This window comes from Camellia sinensis, chromosome 4 (assembly GCF_055761805.1).
Source record: "Camellia sinensis isolate YWXY chromosome 4, ASM5576180v1, whole genome shotgun sequence".
Lineage (NCBI taxonomy): Eukaryota > Viridiplantae > Streptophyta > Magnoliopsida > Ericales > Theaceae > Camellia > Camellia sinensis.
In genome coordinates, this window is record NC_138964.1 from 196705973 (window position 1) to 196726095 (window position 20123).

A 20123-nucleotide genomic window follows, 5' to 3' on the forward strand; every position below is an offset into this window, starting at 1 on the left:
AATACTCCAAAAATTTATTGGGAAAATAGCATTTGGAAAATGATTGGTGGCCCTAAAAAAGTTACCCCTAATACCCCTAATTTCCAATTTTGGAAACTGTTTTTTTTTTTTTTTCTTTTTTCTCTTTTTTTTTCTTTTTTTTCTTACCTAAAATGGACTTTCGGGGCATTCGAGCCCCGAAGTCTCGGGCCCTCAATCAGCGTTGATAACATTTTATGGAAGAGTTAAATATAATTATACTACCATATTTCAACCGATTAAAATAATATATTATTTAATAAAAATATAATAATTATATTTAATTTTTTTATATTATATAAAATAAAAATTAAATAGAAGATAGTCAATTAAAATTTTTTTAATTATTTAAACTAAAAAAAATTAATATAAGATATTGATCATAAAGTTTTTTACTAAAAATCTTATTTCACTTATATAAATGAGAGTATAAGATTTACATTATATAAGTGAAATAATTTTATTTTTCCTTCTTTTCTCGATATGAAATTATAAAATAAAAATTAAATGAAAACTAACAAATGAGAATTTTCTTAATTGTTTAAAAATTAACAATTATTTGGAAGGAATATTTATTTCCAATCAAGCAATTTAACTGTTTAATTTTTAATTTATTTTGAATCACACAAATTTAACCAATATATTTTGATAAAATCGCTAAAATCACAGTTAAACTAGCTAATCGGTCAAACCAAAAACAGTTCACCTTATCGGTTAGGCAAATGGACCAACCAACTTATACAAAAATTAATTAATTAAAACTTTTAAATTTTATTTTAATTTTAAAATTTAAATTGTCTTGAACTGAAACATACAAAACACTATAATATTAAATGAGAGCATAAGGTTTATATAGTGAAACAACTCATTTTTTTTCTCTTTTTCCTGATATGTGATTGTAAAATAAAAATTAGCAATTATTTGGACGATGAGTTCATTTCTAAGTAAATTTATTCCTCATTTTTTCCTCATTTTCCTGATGAGTGCATAGATAAGACATGCACCCATCAAAATTCAATTGGGATTTTTATTTTTAAAAATAAATATGTTAGGACCCTTGTTCTTGTCAATCCCTGCGAACAACTTTGTTAATCGAGTTGTAAAATTTCCTTACTATTTTGTCTTCCTTGCTCGAGCGAAGGACTGCGTTTGGCTTAAAACCTGAAAGAGGTGATTGTGCGCTCGAGCAAAGCATTGGTGGCTCGAGCGAAGGACTGCGCCTGCATAAAACTTGAGAGAGTTCATTGCTCGCTCGAGCGAAGGTTTTGTGGCTCGAACGAAGGCACTTATGGAAATCATGCGAGATAAGGTTCTCACTCGAGCGAGAGAAGCTTCACTCGAGCGAGCTTTAGAGTTCGGGATTTCTATAAGTAGTTGGTTTTCTCCAAAAACTAGGATTACTTTTTCAGATCTACTTTGAGGTTTTCTAAGGTTTTCTTCTGGAGAGATTTTTGTGAGTTTTCCTTGATGTTTTGAGAGAGTTCTTCACTCGTGATCTAAGATACATACAACAAGGAGTTTGTTACTTTAAAATTCAAGAGAGTTCTCTTCGGTGGATTCCGAAGATTCAAACGTAGAGTTTCAAAGGAGTTTGATTCTGTACATAGTCGTTTATTCGACAAACGAAGTTGTGGATTCAACTTCAGATCAATCAGTTCCGAGACGAAGGCGTGGTGAAAAAGTTACAGAAGGTGTGAAGACAAATTGACTGTGTTGGGTAATTTGTGTATTATCTTTGTAATCTTTCTTTATTCAGTAGTGGATTGATTAGTGGCGTTTCGCCCGTGATTTTTTATTACAATTGAAGGTTCTTCAATTGTGATTTTTTCTACGTAAAAATCGTTTGTGTCGAGTTATTGTTTATTCAAAAAACAACAATCTAAATCACTTTCGTAAGTGCTTGACGATTCAGATTGCGTGTTTTGAATAATTGGGATTTGAAAGATTTTAATCTTGATCTAATCACGAATCACTTAGGATTTTCAATTGGTATCAGAGCAGGTCACTCTTTGTTTTTATCAAAACTATAGGAGTGTGATTTTGTGTGACTAGTGATATGGATTCTATTCGTGAAGGTAACTCAACTCATAGACCTCCTTTACTCGATGGTACAAACTATTCTTATTGGAAAGCTCATATGAGAGCCTTTTTAAAATCCATCGATGAGAAAGTTTGGCACTGCATGATCTATGGGTGGAGCGAACGAACTGTCGCCATTAATGGTGTTGATATTCCTAAACCCCTTGATAAATGGGACACAACTAATTACCAGAACTCGAGTTGGAACAGTAAGGCTCTCAATTCCCTGTTTTGCTCTGTCACACCAGAAGAATTTCGTCGTATCTGCACGTGTGAGGTAGCAAAAGAGGCTTGGGACATTCTTGAAACGATTCACGAAGGTACTACCTCTGTCAAAAGGTCAAAACTTCAACGTCTCACCTCCGCCTTTGAAACCCTTTTTATGCGGGATGTTGAGACGTTTGATGATTTCTATGCAAAACTTAGTGATATCGTAAATTCCTGTTTCACACTCGGTGAAAAAATCCCAGAAGCTAAAGTTGTTGGAAAAATTTTGAGGTCTTTACCTGAGAGGTTCCAATCAAAAGTGACAGCCAGTGAGGAGGCTCAGAATGTTGATACCCTCAAGCTTGATCAATTGTTTGGAAACTTGCAGACTTATGAAGCCCACCAGATTTCCAAGAAAAAACAAAAAGATAGTGTGGCTTTCACTAGTGCTCATGAGACTGCAAAAACTCCGGAGACTGAATTTGATTTAGAGTCTGAGATGACGGCTATGTTTACTAAACAGTTTAAAAAATTCTTGAAGAAAAAGAAGCCTAATTTCAGAGACCCTATTTCAAACGACAAGAGTAATGAAAAACCCAAAACTTTTCTACCAAAACTTGCTCCAAAAACTGAAAAGAAGATTGTAAAGGGGCAAGGGGTCAAGTGCTATGAATGTCAAGGGTTTGGTCATATTGCCCTTGAATGCCCTTTAAAAAAGAATTGAAAGAAAGTCTACACTGTGACTTGGGATGATGAAAGCGGGTCGGAGCAAGAACCCGAAGAACCTGAATCCGGAAAAGACGGGGATAGTGCTTTCATGGCATTTTGGTCTACTTTCACTCAACCTCTTCCAAAGCCAGCGGAATTAGCTCGTGGTCAGAACCTGCAAAAGTATATCATGAGTATCATATACATCATATCCATCAAAACATATCATAGACCCCTGCAAATTATATCCCATATACAGCAAAACATATATGCCCTGCAAAACATATGATATATACGCAAAACCTACTCTTCCTTTTTGGCCGAGAGTGACAAAAACACAGTCATATACACCTGCAAATGAAACAGTCCAAGAGAAGAAACCAAAATCGTCCAAGGAAAAACAACTGTCCAACAAATAGGCAAGAACTAAGACTCGGTTGGAGGTGGCTGCTGCAGTTGAAGAACCGAGAGGATCTGTGCAAGCATGGTACTCTGCTCATCAAGTCTGCTGTCAAGGGCATCAAGGCGGCCATCCAAAAGATCAAGGCGACGATTAACAGTCTGCTCAAAGTGCTGTAACTGACCACGAAAAGTGCGAGGATGCAGCTCAGGAAGATCAAGGGCACCGGCAATGGCTGCCTCAAACTCCTCCTCCTCTGGGATCATCATCACCTACACCAGAACTCCTAACCCCTGACACACCCCCCCTCACATGAGCCTGACTCTGGGAAACTGTGAGCTTTGTGATGGGTTTGACAGGATGCGCAAACTCATCATCATCAGAAACAGGAATATCAAGAGAAGTGAGAAAACGGGTAAGCAAACACCCGTAAGGAAGTCCAAAAGACTTTCGACCCTTAAAGACCCCAATCATTTTCGAAACAATCATCTCTGGAAGATCAATAGGAAGTCTGTGATGTGTACAATACAACACATATCCCTGGTCCTGGGTAATGTGCGAGGAATAGGTGGTGACATAAATACTGAGAGAGCAGATGAAGACAAGGAAAAAAGCTCCAAAATCAAGAGAGAAACACCAAGATTGCAGCAATGACGACCACGCAAACCCTAAGGGAGAGAGAGAGAGGGAAAAACATGAAGAGGGGGAAAAAATATGAATTGAAAAGACACCCCTTTAGAATTTGAACCGCGACAGGTCGCTCGAGCGAAGACTCTATCGCTTGTGCGAGGGCAATAATGCACAGGGGTTCGCTCGAGCCAAGAACTTTTCGCTCGAGCCAAAAACACATGCTCTCAGGTCTAATGCAGTAGCAGAAGCACACTCGAGCAAGGACTCCGTCGCTCGAGCCAAGAAGAGAAAAAACAAGACCCCAAAACAAACTCCTTTTTTTTTTTTTTGGTTAGTGTGGTACGTGGGTTGAGATGTGATTGTAAGTATGCTCTGTTAGACTCTAGGTTTTATTATTGTTGATTTTGGTTCTTTCCTCTAGTTTTCAAGTCTCACTCTTGCATCTAGGGTTTCTAATTTGTCTATTTTTTTGCTAGGGTTTAATTCGGTTTTTTTTTTTTTTTTTTTTTTTGGGTTTAAATTCGGTTTTTTTATTTCTGAATACATTGCCCTGTGATACTATTTTTTATTTGCATTACTAATCTTCTCCCTCTGTTGGACTAGATTGTTTATTTAGTGTTTAACTTTTTCATGCTTAATATGTGGTCTGAGTCCATTGATTAGTCTGTTGCTTATCATCTTCATAGTACGATATTTTTATTATGCTTCTGTTTCTCACATTCTTGAACTAATGGTGTTTTTCTGTGGTGTTTGGTTTGGATTTGGGGTTTTTCTGATGTTGTTTATTGGGTGTTCTGTGTCTGTCTGGGCTTTGTGTCTGTCTTGCTCTGTTTGTTTTGTCTAGTCATGGCTGAGTCGTCTAAACGTTGCAAGACCACTGTTTCCCGTCCCCCTTTCAACACTAATAAGTTCGAGTCAAAAGAAAAGGCTAAGTTGTTTAGGGAGTCGTTTTCATCTCGTAAAGTCCATTTAGAGCGAAATGTCCTCCCAAATGCCTTTGAGGTTCTTACCATTCGGTCTTTATTTGATTCCTTAGGCGGAGATCAAGTGTTGTATTTTTCAGGTCCACAAAATTTGAGTCTCATCCAGGAATTCTATTGCAATATTCATTCCATTCGGAACGAACTTTCGGCATCCTTTAAGACTTGGGTTAGGAAGAAGTCACTTGCTATCACTGGGGATGTGTTTCGGGTATTTCTTGATCTTCCTGAAGTTAGTAATTGTCATTTTCCATTTCTTACCAGGTCAGGTGTCGATTTTGATCGTGTTGCTTCTGAGTTATGTGGTGTTGACCAGACTTGGCTTGCTAGGGCACTCCTTCAGCAAAATGAGTTGCTTTCTCGGTTTCGTCTTATGAATATCATTGTTTGTGCGAATCTTTATGTCACCACCCATTCCTCGCACATTACCCAGGACCAGGGATATATGTTGTATTGTATACATCACAGACTTCACATTGATCTTCCAGAGATGATTGTTTCGAAAATGATTGGGGTCTTTGAGGGTCGAAAGCCTTTGGGGCTTCCTTACGGGTGTTTGCTTACCCGTTTTCTCACTTCTCTTGATATTCCTATTTCTGATGATGATGAGTTTGCGCATCCTGTCAAACCCATCACAAAGCTCATAGTTTCCTAGAGTTAGGCTCATGTGAGGGGGGATGTGTTAGGGGTTGGGAGTTCTAGTGCAGATGATGATGATTCCCTTGTAGAGGAGGAGGAGTTTGAGGCAGCCACTGCCGGTGCCCCTGATCTTCCTAAGCTGTGTCCTCGCTCTTTTCGTGGTCAGTTACAGCACTTTGAGCAGACTGTTACTCGTGGCCTTGATCTTTTGGATGGCCGCCTTGATGCCCTTGACAGCAGACTTGATGAGCAGAGTACCATGCTTGCACAGATCCTCTCGATTCTTCAGCTGCAGCAGCCACCTCCAACCGAGTCTTAGTTCTTGCCTATTTGTTGGACAATTGTTTTTCCTTGGACGGTTTTGGTTTCTTCTCTTGGACTGTTTCATTTGCAGGTGTATATGACTGTGTTTTTGTCACTCCCGACCAAAAAGGGGGAGGGGAGTAGGTTTTGCGTATATATCATATGTTTTGCAGGGTATATATGTTTTGCTGTATATGGGATATAATTTGCAGGGGTCTATGATATGTTTTGATGTATATGGATGTATATGATACTCATGATATACTTTTGCAGGCAGCAGTTGGACATGTTTAAATAGTATATTGCTTACTTTTTGTCTTGATGGTTTTTATGTTGCATAATTAATTTTTTCCAGTTGATGTTGTGCAGCTTGGTTACTTTTGTGCAGAATGTTTGTCCCTCAAGATTGGTTTGCAAGTTGTTCCTTTTTCTGGTTTTTAGTTGGTTTTTAGTTTGGTTGTTTGGTTAGGAGATTGTGTTTAGAAAGTTTTGTCCGGGTATTGACAAAGGGGGGGATTGTTAGGACCCTTGTTCTTGTCAATCCCCGCGAACAACTTTGTTAATCGAGTTGTAAAATTTCCTTACTTTTTTGTCTTCCTCGCTCAAGCGAAGGACTACGTCTGGCTTAAAACCTGAAAGAGGTGATTGTACGCTCGAGCAAAGCATTGGTGGCTCAAGCGAAGGACTGCGTCTGCATAAAACCTGAAAGAGTTCATTGCTCACTCAAACGAAGGTTTCATGGCTCGAGCGAAGGAACTTATGGAAATCACGCGAGATAAGGTTCTCGCTCCAGCGAGAGAAGCTTCGCTCGAGCGAGCTTCAGAGTTCGGGATTTCTATAAGTAGTTGGTTTTCTCCAAAGACTAGGATTACTTTTTCAAATCTACTTTGAGGTTTTCTAAGGTTTTCTTCTGGAGAGATTTTTGTGAGTTTTCCTTGATGTTTTGAGAGAGTTCTTCACTCATGATCTAAGATACATACATCAAGGAGTTTGTTACTTTAAAATTCAAGAGAGTTCTCTTCGGTGGATTCCGAAGATTCAAACGTAGAGTTTCAAAGGAGTTTGATTCTGTACATAGTCGTTTATTCAACAAACAAAGTTGTGGATTCAACTTTAGATCAATCAGTTCCGAGACGAAGGCGTGGTGAAAGAGTTACAGAAGGTGTGAAGACAAATTGACTGTGTTGGGTAATTTGTGCATTATCTTTATAATCTTTCTTTATTCAGTAGTGGATTGATTAGTGGCGTTTCGCCCGTGGTTTTTTATTACAATTGAAGGTTCTTCAATTGTAAGTTTTTCTACGTAAAAATCGTTTGTGTCGAGTTATTATTTATTCAGAAAATAACAATCTAAATTACTTTCATAAGTGCTTGATGATTCAGATTGCGTGTTTTGAATAATTGGGATTTGGAATATTTTAATCTTGATCTAATCACGAATCACTTAGGATTTTCAAAATATTTATTTAAATCTTAAATTTTTAATTTTATCAATTTAAATTTTAATATTTTGATTTATTTTTAATATAAATCATTCACTGTCAGGCATAGTCTATTTAAAAAGAGTATTTTAGCCAATAAATGCAGGTATACATAAAATATTTTAAATATTTTTTCCGCTAAGTTTAATAATTAAAATATTTTTTTTTTATTGATTTTTACTTAAGAAAAACTGACAAATGGTTTAGATTAACAATAAATCAAATATTATGATTTAAATTGATAAAATTAAAAATTTAATGTTTATTTTGTTACAATAGTCAAACTCTGCAAGTTTTTTGTTGTTGTAATTTTCTCTCTTTTTTATTATATTTGAGATTTTTTCAAATTTATTTGTGATGGGGTTCGCTGTTCTCCGGTGTGAAATCGGATTAGAGAGATGTTGTCTGACCCATTGGGTCCAATTTTAGGTCTCGTTTCGATAATCCAAAACGTTTATGTTTTAGGATTCGTCGAGTATGTCATTCTTACAAAAAATTAAGTCAATCAGATAATGATAACCATATGTTCCGATCAATTTTGTATGAAAAATAATAGACAGTGAAAAAATTCTCGGTTCATACAAATTGATCCGAACACGTATTTTTCTTTATCCGATCGACTTGATTTTTTGCAAGAATAGTGTACTCGACGAATCTTAAAATATGAATAATTCGGATCATCGAAAAGAGACCATAAATGGGTCCAACGGCCAGACTGGACTATTTAGTCTGATTCCAGACTAGAGACAGTCCAGATCCATTAGTGATTGACTTGTTAAAATTTTATGTGTAATTAATTTGTTACATAAATAAAAATAAATTTAATTAAAATTGACTTGTTTATATAATAAAATAAATTTTAAATTTTTGTTAACTTTTTTTATGTTTAATTAAACTCGACTTGATTTGTATATTAATATGTACTATAAAATGGTTTACAAATCAAAATATTTGAATGGATGATGATTGTTTGACATTAGATTGATAAAGAATCAAATCAAATTTAAAGGCAATTTAAAATTTCATATTTTAAACAAAGTTTATAAATTCTAATCAATTCTATTTGATTCACTTACCATCCTACTTAGGAGAAGAAAATAGCTATTGAGCAGTTTTGGATCACCATGTTATTTTTCATTTCATTTATTTTTTATTGGTCAATTTAAATAAATTATGCCTTGAATTCTCATATTTCCATTTTCCCCATCTGATTTTTTTAAAGTGGATATTAGATATTCGTGGGTTGGTTTAGTTCAATTTCAAGGTAAATTAAATGGTTCTAGGCTAAAAAATAATCATTATATGTAGACTATCTAATTTAATAAAATTAGTTGTAGGTGTTGTGAGATGAAAATGGGACTCAAAATATGACGTTAGACCTCATTAAAAAAATCCTTATTATTTGAACGACACATAATATGTATATTGTTCTTTTAGTATATACATGTCTCGTTTAGAAAGATGATTAAAAATTATCTTTTAGTTTTTAACATATTTTTAGTCACATAATTTCTCTACTTTCTTATACATTTAAAAAAAATTAAAAATTAACTTTTAACCAACTTCTCAAAGCAACCTATATAATGGGTGCCCTTCTAATTAATGACACAATTAGTAATCTTGGTTTTGTAGGGCTAAATATAGGTGAATTAATTTTACATATCAACTTGGTTTCCTAAATTTTATGAGAAATATATTTTTTTAAGTTAATTCATGTGAAAGTAATGGACTATAGTGTCGAAATCAATGACAATCAAATTAAAATACTAGATAAATTTGCTTCAACAATACCAAATAATCTCTCTTACAATTGGTGATAATTGGCATAGTAGACTAATCACAGCAAAAAATCCATACACAAAAATATAACAAAAAGATGATGGATAGGTTAAATTAAAATTTAAACTCCCATATGATAGAATCCAAATCTTAAATAAATTTAAATTATATGTTAAATATTATAAATATTTTTCTGTATACGAATTTTATGTGGTAGCATTGCTCGATTAGTCATGGACGGTGGCGGTGTTGGACGTGGTCTTACTGCGCAATTGAGATTGGTATGGAAGCATTTCGTCCAAGTCCAATGAAGGATCATTGAATGGTCCGTGGAACATTGTATGGACTTTGAAGACTCATTCCATTCCACGTAAAATTAGTTATACTAGCTGGGGGAGGAAGGGAGGAAAAAAAATAAATTCAATTCAACAGTTATACCTGTAATAATTTGTTTTTGCTAAATTTTGATGTGAATAAATTTTGTTTGGCATCCATCTAATTTTATTTTATTTTTGTTTATAATTTTTTTAAAAAAAGATTTGTGTTAATTTTTTTTTTATTTTTTTGATCCGTCTAATGTAAAAAAATTTAGAAAGTAAAAAGATTTGAAAAAAATCCAAAAACAAGTTTACTAAAATAAAAAAATAGAAAGTCAACTGTTATGATTTTTTTAGTTGGGTTAATTACACTTTTAATTTTTATAATTTGGCTTAAATTTTACTTTGGTCTTTATTGTTCCTATATTTTAAATTTAGTTTCATTTTGCTCATTTTGTTCAAATTAGAGGTTAAAATTAATAATTTTAATATATTTGTCAATCTCATAAGATGTACACAAATAAAACATAAATGAAAATTTAGGCAAATGAACAAAATTAAAACCGAATTTGACATGTAGAGATTGAATTATCAAATTAAAATTATAAAGGTGAAGAGTATAATTAATTTTTTTTATTGTTAGTAAATTAAAACTATTTTTTTTAAAATTATTAAAAAAGTAAAACCCAAACCCTGGTATTCATTTGGTTTAGAAAAAATTATTGATTAATTTAAGAATATCACGTAATTATATTTTTCACCAATCACAATTTACCATATCTCTTCGTATTTATTAATTATCTAATATAAATTTATAAACCTTACCTTACACATTAATCACAATATTATTGGAACACTCTCGTACCAACCAATAACTTCTCTTGGTTTAGAGGGCCTTGCGGCGGCTGTCATGAAAAGTCAATTGCAGAGTGGAAGTGGCCAACTCGTTGGTTTTTTCTTTTTTGTGAACACAAAAAATTCAACACGTGTAATCCGCTACACAAGTTGTCTAGAAGAGCAAAACCAAACGGTAGAATGATTTAGAATCTCCTCGACCATTGTAGTGGGTTTGGAATCTCCTCGACCATTTTATTTGGATATTTATGTTAATGACCTATTAAAAGACTTTATAAAATGATGGATTTAAATTATCGATACTAGCCTATTACTCGTATTATATATGAGATAATTATAAATATTTATATTTGTGTTAGATTTTTTTTAATATATAAATTATATTTTTTAAATTTTTTATAAAAATAATTTAACAATCTTATCACTAATCATAGTGTATGAAAAAAGTTAAAAAAGGTACTGCAGTAACTATATACAGGTTGTATCTATAATTATTTGTATGAGTGGATTTTAAATGCTGATCAGAGGATTTTGACCAAATCAATAAATACAGGCATGTGGAAAGACATGTGAATTGAAAAAAGTTAATAAATGCTGATCAGAGAATTTTGACCAAATCAATAAATGCCGATTTTTTTTAAATAAGAAATTTAAAAATTTCAGATTGAAATATTAGAACTCCCACAAGTATTGGGGTTAAAAATTCTTTTTTACGTAATATATAGTATAGATATATTTTATAATGAGTTTATTAAGGCCTAATAAGAGATTTGGTCGGTCAAGTCCAGAGACAAGATTCAAGTTTTAAACCAGATCATTTATAATATATGTTGAGAAATTTTATACCAATCATTTAATTGATTTTGCTTTTATCATATAGTAATGAAGGGTTGCAAATGTAATGCTCAGTAAGTATGATATAATCACCATAAATAAAAAGATTAAAAAGAAAAAAAAATAAATTAACTTATGATGTGATAATAAAAAAATGACATCTCGATATATTTAATTTGACTAGCACTTAACAATGCAAAAGAATGAAAATAATTTCATGGAGTCAACCTACATGATTGAGACAGAATATTGATTGAAAATATATATAATTGGAATTTTGCTGCTACTTTTTTTTTTTCCAACTTCTAAACAAAGCTCAATACAACGTGCTTCTATTGATTTAATTATATTTAGCAAGATGTGCGTTGCAATTTGTGGTCCAAACATCAAACAATGGAGTAATCTGAATTTCACAACATAAACTAATTCATTTTTTTCAAAGAAATATGTATTTTGCAAAGGTGTGTCCTACTCCTTTAGTTTTTCAAAATTTTTATGTGCAAGATTAACTTAACAATGGCAATTGATCGAAATACCCATGAGGGTGTTTATCACGCAAGAATATTGATTATCCAAAAGTTAGAAAATAGAAAATCTTCTAGCTTATTCAATGATTTCCAATCCTGCTCTTATGTATTTATATACACAAATAAGTGACCTTTGGGAATAGGCATACTATTTGAATTTGTTTCATATAGCAACGGTCACCATGGTTCACTAAAAGACGTGTCTATAGATGTTTGAATTCAAACCATTAACTAACTAACAGATAGCTTCAATATTCTTGCGGGAAGGTTCTTTACAATTCAAGAGAGAAAAGATTGAGTGAAGTGAATCACACCAAATTATGGTGTGGTCACTCTTTATTCCATCATCTCCCACTTGAACACACCATAATAAGATGATAAACCTGAGTTGAGCATTTTTAACCTTGGTACCAAAATTTTGCCGCATGCCAACTTTCATCTATGAAATTACCTCATAGATCGACGTCTGATCGTGACTTGGCCATGCGTGCGCATGTTTTTGCCACCAATCTGACCGCACCCGTACGAATGTGCTCTCCCATTGACAACACACTCCAGATGACTTCAATTCACTATATTTCAAATGAATCGCATCAATTTTCAGTGTTGGGTTCATAGCTCATACCCAATCACCATTGACGACTTCAGCCACACACATTTCTCATGTGTTGACCTGCGTTGAAATTATTGTAAAGTACTTCCTCTAAGGCCTATTCCTAAAGGTTTTCCTTAACACACCTTACCAACGACTTTTTGCTGATCAAGCAGGTAACATCATCTAGTCAGCATGTTGCATATCATGGATTTTACATCTCCTACTAACTATAATGTCCGTACCTTGTCAGTTCCTCTATCTTATTACCTGATCAAACACATGTTTCCATGCAAGATAGAGTCGCAAAACATCGGTTATCTAGGCATCCCCAGAGTCATCCGATTATGCTCTTATATAAGTAGCTAAACCACCTAGCTAGGCATTTTTCAATCCCATATTAGCTACATATTCTCTGAATTTTTCCTGAGATAACCCTTTGGTCATAGGGTTAGCCACCATATCTTCTGAGAGTATATAATTGACTTTAATTTCACCTCTCTCCACTATGTCCTGAATATAGTGGTAACTTACATCAATATGTTTTCCCTTAGAGTTATTTGCTCCACTTTTTATTAATGAGATGGCGGACTAATTGTCACAAAACATATTGACCGGTCTGGCAGGTATACCTAATTGTAAACTGTCAACAATTCGTTTAATCCAAACTGCATTACTTACGGCTGTGCTGCAAGCTATGTATTCAGCTTCCATAGTGTGCTTTGCAACACAACTCTATTTCTTACTTAACCAAGAAACTGTTGTTCCACCAAACAAGAACACATGACCACTAGTAGATTTTCTATCATCTACATCTCCTGCAAAATCCGCGTCAGTGTATCCTTTTATGTCTAGATCACACAAACCAAAACATAACTTCAAATTTTTAGTGCCTTTTAAATATCTGAATATTCTTTTGACTGCTTGTCAATGTTCCTTACCTGGATTGGATTGAAACCTACTTACTAATCCAACTGCATGACAGATGTCAGGTCTTGTGCTTGTCATAGCATACATTAGGCTGCCTACTGCCTGAGCATACAAGACATTTCTCATTTCCTCAACGTCAGATTTAGTTTGAGGACTCATACTTTTACTAAGACTTTGTCCCTTGCAAACAGGCGTGCTAAAAGAATTACATTTATCCATATTAAATCTTTTGAGCACTTTGTCTAGATATTTCTCTTGATCTAGATATAATAATTTTGTATTTCTATCTCTTGAAATTTTAATTCCTAGAACATAGGTTGCAAGACCCATGTCTTTCATTTCAAATCTAGATGCCAAGAAAGTTTTGGTTTTTATAATCATATCTGGACAATTTTCTACTAATAATATGTCATTCACGTATAAAGATAATATGGCTAACTTGTCATCACTTTTTCAGATATAAACACGGTGATCTAATGGACTCACAACATAGCCCATTTCTAAAATGGCTTGGTGGAATTTCAAGTACCATCGTCTTAAAGATTGTTTAAGTCCATACAAAGATTTCTTCAACTTGTAGACTTTATTCTCGTTGCCTTGGTTTTAGAAACCATCAGGTTACATCATATAAATTTCCTCTTTTAATTCTCCATTGAGAAAAGCTGTTTTAACATCTAATTGATGCAATTTCAAATCCATCCTGGCTATTACCACCATTAGAATCCTTATTGAGGCAAATTTTGTAACAGGAGAATATGTATCTACAAAATCTATTCCAGGTTGTTGAGTGAATCCCTTAGCTACTAACCTGGCTTTGTATTTCTCCAAACTTCCATCTACTTTGAATTTCTTTCTAAGAACCCATTTGCAACCAATGGCTTTTCTTCCATTCGGGAGATCGGTTAATTCCCAAACATCATTTTTCTTGATTGAGTCAAGTTTCTCATTCATTGCCTCAAGCCATTGTGTAACATCACTACTACTCATTGCTTTATTATAACTAGTAGGATCATCTACTAAGTTATTAAGTTCTTCAAGTTGAAAAACATAATGATCTTTCAAAAACGTAGATGGACGTCTTGCTCTCTTACTTCCACTTATCTCAGGATTTGAAGCAGGTAACACAACATCATGTAGTTGTCGTTTCCTCTCACTATTTTGTGGTTCTGGGAGAACTGGTGGTGCAGGTGAGAAAAAAGGAAGAGAAGAATCCAGAGATACTTCGGAGAGCAATTCAATTTGTTCAATAGGAGTAACAAGATCAGTGGATTCAAGAAAAATAACATCTCTACTTTCTATTAACCTACGTTCGGGATGGTAAAAACGATAACCACACCCATTTTCAACAGAGCCAATAAACTTGCATTCCCAAGTTTTACTTTTTAATTTATCCCTTAAAGGTTTGGGAATAAGTATATGTGCTTTACATCCCCAAACTTTGAGATTTTGAACATTAGGTTTAATACCATGCCAGTATTCGTAAGGAGTTAGAGGTTTGGATTTTGTTTCGACTCGATTTAAAATGTATGCAGCGGTAGACAAAGCTTCTCCACAAAAATGAATAGGAAGATCAGTATGAGCGATCATAGACCTAGTTAGTTCCATCAGAGTACGATTTCGTCTTTCTGCGACCCCATTTTGTTGTGGTGTGTATGGCATTGTAAACAAATGTTTAATGCCATTGTCCTTGCAGAAAGAATCCATAGCTTCATATTTGCCACCTCTATCATTATTCAGGTGTTTAATGGACCGACCAAGTTGTTTGTCTACCTCTAATTTATATTCCTTAAACTTGTCAATTGCCTCTGATTTGTGTTTAAGAAGGTAGATATGTCCATATCTTGAATAATCATCAGTGAAAGTAATAAAGTATTCCATACCTTGATGAGTTTTAGTTCTTAAAGGGTCACAAATATCTAAATAAATTATTTAGAGTAATTCCAATGATTTCCAATGTTTGACAAATGGTTTGCTAGTCATTTTGCCTTTGATACATGGTTCACATATATCAAAATCATCGGAACATACTTTAGGCAATAAGCCACTTTTAAACATTCGAGACATTTTATTTTTATTAATGTGACCTAATCTTGAATGCCACAAATAAGAACTATTAGTAGTAGAAACATGCTAATAATCAAAAATACATACTTTATTATTATCAATAGGAAGAGAGTACATGTCATTCACTCTTACACCTTTCATTAATACACTTCCTTTCTAAATCAATACTGTGTTAGACCTAAAATTAATCTCAAAACCCTTTTGAGTTAACACCGGAACCGAAATTAAATTTTGGCGTATGCTGGGTATATAAAGCACATCATGAAGCACAATGGAAGTTCCATTAATAGAGAATTGACAGTTGTCGATGCCCAAAACATCACTATAGGAGTTGTTGCTCATGTAGATTCTGTGTTCACCAACCTTCTTTTCAGTAAACTCTACAAACATGTCTTTATTTTGCACAATATGCCTAGTTGCAGCAGAATCAATCCACCATGAATTTGATGAAGATTCAAGCACCATTGCTTCAAAAACTGTCATGGCAATAGGATTATGATCCTTTTTCTGCTTCTAAGGACAAGTGGCTTTGATATGACCTTTTTGTCCGCACTTGTAACATGGGCCAATCTGATGCTTGTGATGTTGTTGTTTTTGCCATTCTTGTTGTTTCATCCTGCCTTTCTAAAACCCTTTATTCCATTTTCTCTTGAATGTCTTCTTTTTCTTGTTGAATGGTGTGTGGGAATTATTCTGTGGTTGTGACGAAGACTGTGCCATCAACAAGTTAGAAGACAAACCTTCTTTACGCCTTCGCTTCATTCTTTCTTCTTCTAACACTAAGAGTACAAGCAATGTCACCATTGAAATCTCTCGTCCGCTATGAGTTAAAGATGTGACAACATGATCCCAAGATAATGGAAGACTATTAAGTATGGTAGTTACTTGCATCTTGTCCGACAAAGGGTGATTAGTGTTGGATAATTCTTTAGCAATTAATTCCATTTGATTAACATGATCACCAACACTATCATTATCACTCATACGAGTGTTGTTATATTTGTCCCAGAGCAATTGAATTTGAGTGTTCGATCAAACTCCATACTTACTTTCTAGTACTTCCATTAATTGTTTTGCAGTTTCATGTTCTTCAAAAAGCGGAATAATGTTGTCTTTCATATTATGTAACATAGTGGCCATTGCCATTGCATCATCTTCTATCCATTTATTCTGAAACCAATTAGAATCATCATTTGGTTTAATGTTTTCTTATGTGTAAGAAGATAAGAAATGTGGTATTTCCATACTTGGAAATTATTTCCATTAAGCATATCAATTCTTGAAGTATCCATGGCATTTTTAATAGCCATACTAAAAACAAAAATGTGTTTCAATAAAAATTAAAATGTGGACATTACAAACGAAAATAAACAAATAAGCAAAATTAAATACAACAACAAGTCTTAATAAGGATAAGCCTTATAGTTGTTGCGTCGGTCCCTGTGATAAGCAAAAACTCAATCGTCTTGCCTTGGGTAAGAGGAATGATGAAAACCCAATGGCCTATTAAATATTTTTTTTATTAAATATTTCTTTCGGAAATTTAGTACAATTACCCACAGAAAAATTCTTAGACGAATTTTGGAAATTTTGGCTTTTAAATGACTGAAAACGGCCTTGAAATGAACAAGAACGAGCCAAAATACTGTTTGGACCAAGCTGATGCCGGTCCAAAATCTGGCCTGAACCGGTCTAAACCGGCTGGGACCGAATCGGCGTGACACGGGGGTCAGCGCGCGGGTCTAGCGGACGCGGGTCAAGCGGAGCAGACAGACGGGGGTCCGGGTGCGGTGCGTTGGGCGCTGGGTCGATACGCGGATCTGGGTCGCGCTCGGCCGTGCTTTTGGGCTGCTTGGCTGTGTCACTGGGTTGGGCTAGTTCAGTGTCTTTGGGCTGCTTGGCTTGGTCACTGTGGCGCTAGGTTGCGGCCCAATCAAATCCTTTTTAATTTTGATGCCCAACGGAATTGATTTCCTTGCTGCAACTCTTATTTTTGGGCCCTTTTTAATTGGTTATGTTTTTGGCCCAAATGTTTGAATTTCCTGAACTGAGGCTTCAACAGTATTGTTGCACAGGTTGTTTTCTCCGGTGACGGGAGTCGGCGACCACACACTGAAATTCGAACTTTGTGGATCAAATTTTTGCCGTTTTTCACAACGAATGTCACCGTTGTGATCAAAATTCTGAGAAGAACAAGATGGGGCTAATTTGGAAACACGATTTGAACCAAAAAATATTTTATAAAATTGCTTCCAATGGTATAATTCGGCCTCACTTTCGGCAAGATTCGGAACAATTGCACCACCAACGGTTATTTTATTTGGATAGTTTTCTGGGAATATAACACGTTGGTGATGATTAAATAAACAAACGGAATTAACCAAAGCCAAAGATTGATGGTCGATTATACTCTGAATTTTCAATAAAAACTTTTCATAAAATTTTTGTTCTTCCGGACTATAATTCAACATCTGCGATTATGTACAAACTTACTCTAATACCACTGTAAGATTAACTTAACAATGACAATTGATCGAAATACCCATGAGGGTGTTTATCACGCGAGAATTTCGATTATTCGAAAGTTAGAAAATAGAAAATCTTCTAGTTTATTCAATGATTCCCAATCCTGCTGTTATGTATTTATATACACAAATAAGTGACCTTTGGGAATAGGCATACTATTTGAATTTGTTTCATATAGCAACAGCCACCATGGTTCACTAAAAGATGTGTCTATAGATGTTTGAATTCAAACCATTAACTAACTAACACATAGCTTCAATAATCTTAGGGGAAGGTTCTTTACAATTCAAGAGAGAAAATATTGAGTGAAGTGAGTCACACCAAATTATGGTGCGATCACTCTTTATTCCATAATTATGAACATATATAACTAACAAATGTATTTCAACCTTAATATAATATCACATTTATGCTTTCAAATTTTGCACTCACTTATTTCATAAAGACGTAAAAGATTACAATATCTTGGGAAAACACATTGCATGACACAAACAATTTAAAAAGTGACATCAACATCATACTACTAGTATTATATATATTCTTCTAATATAGTAATTAGGGGCAACACACCCTTAAGTCAAGCTATAAAACAAGGATTCCTCTCATAGGAAGACAAAAATCTATTGAAATTATAAATAAAATAGACTTTTGAAGACTAGCAATAGAGCCAAATTGGCATTGGAAAAACTTGAGTTCATCCCAGAAAACTCAAGAGAAGTTGTTTAAGTTGAACTTAAAATTTATCTTAAATTAAACATTATTGTTCTAAACCAATTTCTTGTATTTTTTTTTTTAAATAAAAGAGAAAATATCTGTTGGAAATTTCATAAAAGTTTCAAAACTTTATTTGTATTTATTTGTATTTTATTTTTATTAGTATTTATTTATTTATTTATATATTTCTTTTAACATCTTATTTGTTTGAATTTTAAATAAATATTTGGTTTCAAAACAAAGGGTGTGTCTGTTTCAAACAGACACCAAAGAGCCTATTTAAATAGGACTCTAACATTGCGAAAAATATACCACGTTCCCTGTTTTCTCTCTCTCTCCTCTTTACTGTATTTTTATATTCTATATTTCTTGGCAATCGATACATTTTTGGCAAATTCTTCTGGCGCAACTGTGCATTATGTCAGATCCTGTAAAGTTTTGGATTATATCTTGGAGTCGTTTGTGATCGTTAAAACCTAAATGGAGAGAGCGCATAACTACTTTAGATTGTTAAGAATAATTGAACAATAATTATTTTAAATCAATTTTATAGAATAAAATTGAAAGCAAAACAGATTCTGAAAAATAGGTTTTTACAATTCAATAAAACTATATATACATATATACAGAATAAGAAGAAGATGAAAAAAAAGGTTCAGAAAATAGCCTGTACTTGACTTGGATTTTTTTTTTTCCCCGGAAAAGCAAATAGATTGTCGATATTTTGGGGTGGAATTTTATTGTTGTTATTATTCTATTAGTTTATTCAGGGGCTATAACTTGTTTGACTTAGGTGTTTATTATTATTATTTTGTTTAAAGTTGATCTATACGACATTATTATTTAAAAGTGTGTAGTTTTGCTGAGATATAGAGCATTTCATACAATTCATGATGCTTGATTAGTATTATTTTGTTTAAAGGTTATCTGTATCAAAATCTGTCACTTTTATCTATCCTTAAATAGTTGGTAATTAAATTTACACTTTCAATAATATTCACTGTGTTTGGTTTGAGTTTTTTGGATTAAATTTTTTGAAAATTGACTTTTTTGTTTTTTGTGTTTTTTTGTTTTTAGTGAATATTTTTTAAATTTTAAACATTTTTTTTTTACTTTTTTAGATGCACCTTACTTAGATATATCTAAAAAGTAAAAAATTTGTGAAAAAATATTTTAAAAAATTAATAAATACATAAAAATACAAAAAATGTACTGAATTCTTGTATTTTTTTATATTTTTGGTATTTAGTGAATTTTTAAAAGATTTTTTTTATAATTTTTTTACTTTTTAGGTGTATTTATGTTAGGTGTATCTAAAAAGTAAAAAAATTCAGTAAAAACAAAAAAACACAAAAAATAATAAAATAGAATTTTTTGAAAAGTGTTTTGGAAAACTGGAAACCAAGCAAGGTGATTAGTATTTGTTTTATTGTTATTACAGATTAAGATACTCTTTTGCTCTCTTGTTATTTAAATATTTAAAATGGCTAATTTAGAAGAATCTGTTAGTGTGAAACTTGAAAAATTTAATGGACACAAT

At 33.4% G+C, this 20123-nt stretch overlaps 1 pseudogene; it reads right to left on the reverse strand.

The window, feature by feature from the left end:
* Positions 1–13084: 13084 nt before the first annotated feature.
* Positions 13085–13438, reverse strand: LOC145824350 (secreted RxLR effector protein 161 pseudogene; annotated as a pseudogene).
* Positions 13439–20123: the final 6685 nt, after the last annotated feature.